Source organism: Bison bison, unplaced genomic scaffold (genome assembly GCF_000754665.1).
Source record: "Bison bison bison isolate TAMUID 2011002044 unplaced genomic scaffold, Bison_UMD1.0 scf7180017845945, whole genome shotgun sequence".
NCBI classification, from domain to species: Eukaryota; Metazoa; Chordata; class Mammalia; order Artiodactyla; family Bovidae; genus Bison; species Bison bison.
This window is the reverse complement of record NW_011476518.1, coordinates 14,974-19,489: the sequence shown is the minus strand read 5'-3', so window position 1 is coordinate 19,489 and position 4,516 is coordinate 14,974.

Below are 4,516 nucleotides of genomic sequence, written 5' to 3'. Positions count from 1 at the left end.
AAGCTGAAGTTGGACCAGTTGATGGACAGTCTCTGTCGGGTCTGCCTGGCAGAATCCAAACAGAACCTGGAAAACAAGAGGCCGCACAGTCATGGGGTGGGGGTAGGGGGGGGGGCGAGCACAGCCTGGCCGGAGCTGAGACCCCAGCAACCCCCCTACCCCAGCTCTCAGCGGGAACCTGACGCCACAGCCGCTGGGGAGGACGGTGCCCCTCGGGACACCGGCCAGCGCCCCGGACACCCCTGCGGTTCTGTGTCTTTTCCTCTCAATCCGCAGGGAAAGGGCCTGGCCCCGCTCTGCCACGGCCGGCACCCTGCCCTCCCTTACCCACGAGTCACAAGGGTGTGATGTGAAACACGACTGCACCACCGGGACACACAACACTGCTCCCCGCCACCCTCGGGGCACCTCAGTGCAGCCCGATGCCCCAGGCCCCCAGGCCGGTGCCTCCAGGCCTGTCTGCTCTGCAGCTGGTTCCCCGGCAGTGACTGCCAAGTTCTGCACTCAGTGAGGGAAAGGATGTTTTCTTTCAAAAGCTTCTGCATCATTTCTGAAATCCTCACCCTTCCCTCCCTCATGTAGCAGGAATTTGAATTAAACCAGAAAACGGTATAGCTGTCCCTCGTCCAGCAGGAGCAGCGTTCCCACCTCATCCAGGGTTGGTTTTGGAGCCGTGGCCCAGAGGACTCTTGTCCAGGGAGGGGATGCCTCCGGCTGCCTGCCCCCCGGCGAAGGGGTGCACCATCTCCAGCACCCAAACCCCAAGCCCAGTGAGGCTGACTTTTAGAGCTTCCGGAAGCTTCCACCTCTGCCGCCTCCTTCGCACGCAGCCAGGGCGCTCAGCGGCTCCGGGCCTGAACCTGAGCAAGGTTCAGGGGCGCTGGCAGCAGCGGGCCCACCTCCTTCCCCGACAACACTGCCCTCAGGTGTGTTCCACACTGCCACGCAGACAAGCCCTCGTGTGTGCGACACCCACGTGCGGCTGACTGTCACGTAAAAGCCTGGGCACCCAGCGCTGGGCAAAAGAACCCCGCACGGCCAACCCCGGGCGCGGGGCTCAGCCCCGGACGCAGCCAGCCCGGCCTGGTCACCACAGGCCCTCATGGTTCTCTGCAGGGTCGGGACCTCGCAGGCATCCTCAGGGGCTGGGGCTGACCCGCACACGCAGAGGCGCACGGCACCTCTCCACTCGGCTGCGTCCTTCGCCACCGTGGGCGTGCGGTCCTGCCGCGAGGCTGTACCACACCAAGCGGACAGGACCCTGGAGGGCACTCCCGGCGCGGACATGGCGGGGCTGGGCACGGGATCCCAGGGGCACAGGATTGGCCATCACAAGCTCAGTGGATCCGCCAAGCTCTTTTCCTCGGGGGCACCTGATGCTCCGCTTCTTGCCTGCAGCGGGGCCCCAGCCACTCCCAGCACCAGCTGGCTGAGGCCTCCACGGGGAACCCGTCACAAGCTTTCTGGGACATCAACTGCTTCGTCTGCCCACCTGTCAAGAGGTCTGTTTGTCTTTCCGTAACATGCTGCAACGCTTACACATCTTGACGTGAATCCTGTGACATGCTCGCTGCAATACTGTTTTCTCACTTTTTCTATTAAAAAGCAAGTTGTTGATTTTAGTGTAGCTTAAGTTATCAGTCTTTTATTTTATGGTTGGTGTGTCTAAGAAGGGCTTCCCTGGTGACTCAGATGGTGAAGAATCTGCCTGCAATGCGGGTGACCTGAGTTCAATCTCTGAGTTGGGAAGATCCCCTGGAGAAGGAAATGGCTACTCCAGTGTTCTGGCCTGGAGAATCCCATGGACAGAGAGAGGAGCCTGGCGGGCTACAGTCCATGGGGTCACACAGAGTCGGACACAAGTGAGCAACTAAGCCCGGCACATGATATAAAGAATAAATACAGAGTGAATACCATGGGTTAGCAGCCAGGCCGGGGCCCCTGCCAGCACCAGATGCTCCCGCCCCCAGCCTACCTCAGGCCCTGCCCTCCTCACCTCGGAAGGAATCACTGACCTGGCTTTTTACGCTGATCACCCCTGTGCCTTTCTTTACAGTCCTAACACCTGTGTATACATCCCTGAACAAGACACTTCATTTCTAAAAACAGACTTCGCCGAGGTATAACTGACCTACAACAAAGTGCAGGCAGTGTCTGGGAAATGATCCCATCGCGCAGGACGCAGGGCATGTCCACGGCGCCCCAAGTCTCCTGGCCGCCCCGGCCCCAGGCCAGCCACCTGCTGTCTGTCTCCCCACGCCGCCCCCATTGCCTGGACCTCACTCCAGTGGGGCCTCGGCGCCCACCCTGGGTCTGGCCTCCGCGGAGCACCCACGTGGCCCACAGCAGCCCCTGGGTGGAGGGAGCGTCGCCTGTCTATCTGCTTGTCTGCGTGGACCTCGGGGTCACTGGCAGGTTGGGGCTATAAGTAAGACTTGCAGGAACGTCAAGGAACAAGTCTCGGTGCGAGCATCCACTCTCTTCTCCCGGGAGCTTTTGGGGAGACCCCTGGAGAGGAGCTGCTGGGCTGAGTAGCAGGCACTGAACGCTGTACTTCAGTCTGCCTGATTCCAAGTCCCCGTGAGTGGCATCACCGTGTGCGCTCTCGCGCGCTGGGCCTTGTCTGACGTGCAGCGTGTAAGCAGTGTTCATGGTGCACACGGCTCAGCTCCGTCCCTTTCTCCTGCTGTGTCAGTCCTCCCCGGGCTGTATCGCAGGTCCGTCCCCACGTGCTCCAGAAACACTGCGTTGAATTCCACAGAACCCTTCCTGGGCTTTAAATCTACAGATGACCTTGGGGAAGCCCAACGACTTAAGGTGCCAACCCTCCTGCAAGTGCGCACATGGAGCCTCCGAGACCTGGGTCTTCCACGCCCCTCTGTGGCCCCCACGGCTCCCGATTCGCGGACACGGCACAGACTTTGGCGCTGTGATGACTGCTGTCTTTATTCAAACTCTGTTTCTGTATTACCAATGAGGAGAGAAAAATAACTAACTTGGGTGCATTTATCCTACAGCCGGCTCTTGCTACACTGTGCTGCGTGCCCTGAACTTCCCAGACGATCAGCTCGCTGTAAGTGAAAGCCTGCTTCCTCCCTGCAGGTCTTGGGCCCCTGGTCTCCACTCCTGTCCCTCTGTCCCTCGGGACCCGTGTGCAGGGCTGAGCGGCCTCGCTGACGACAGGCTCCGCTCCACACTCCTCCCACTTTGGGAGACGCTCCGCCTATGTCTCTCTCTCCGCTGGTGGATCCCTTTTTCCAGGCTATAGATACTTTCTTCCACTGCTTACTGTTTTTTCTTTTTTTAATTATAAATGGGTGCTAAGATCTTAGCAAAGGTATTGTCTGAACCCACTGAAATGATTGCATGCCTCTTCTTTCATATATGAATGTAGCAAAAAACACTTCCTAATAGTAATTCAATCCCGGAATAAGCCAGTTTGGTCACATGCCGCTTTTTAAAAACATACTGTTGTTACTTGAAATGTATTTTCTTGATGATTTTCGCGTCTAACATTCACGAGAGAAACAAATCTGCAATTGCGCATTTTCCCTGGTATTGGTTTAGCAGGTTCTGGCGTCCCTGTTGCACTTCTTTCCTAACGTGAAGTGGGGACTCTCTGGGGTCGGGGCCTGAGACCCCGCTTTTATGTCACCGAATCGGACTCCGGCCGTGCCGCTCCCGGGCTCCTGTCTCACTGTCTCTCTTACGTGAATTATCTCTCTGTTCCACCTTTACTCTATTGTGGCTTTTCTAATTTCTCAAATGAAATCCGTAACTCACTGATTTTCAGGTTTTACTACCCAACTCCAGCATTTAAGGCTTCAGTGGAAGTGCTCTCAAGAGCGAACCTTTCCTTTAGTTTTCCTGAAGCACAGCTGATTTACGGTGTTTGTTACTCTGCTGTGCACTGAAGTGACTCAGTCACGCCTGTGTACCTTTCCATCTTCTCTTCCATACGGTTGATGACAGGACACTGCATACAGCTCCCTGTGCTCTGCGGGAGGACCTTGTTGTTCACCAATTCTGCATGGAGGAGCCTGCTCACCCTTTCTCCGCGGACGAGTCTGCATCTCCTGATCCCGAACCCCCACTCCACCCTCCCCACCTTCCTCCCCCACGGCGACCACCGGTTTGCTCTCTAGGCCTGTGATTCTCTTCCTGTCTCACAGATCGGTGCACTTGTGTCGTACTTTAGACTCTACACGACGGATGCCGCATGACACTCGCCTTTCTCTTACTTCGTTTACTGTGATGACCTCCAGGTCCGCCCATGTCGCTGCACATGCGTTATTCCATCATTTTTACGGCTGGTTCATATTCCATCGCGTCTGACTTTTTGTGACCGCACGGACTGCAGCATGCCAGGCCTCCCTGTCCATCACCAACTCCCAGAGTTCACTCAAACTCACGTCCATCGAGTCGGTGATGCCATCCAGCCATGTCATCCTCTGTCGTCCCCTTCTCCTTCCGCCCTCAATCTTTCCCAGCGTCAGGGTCTTTTCAAATGAGTCAG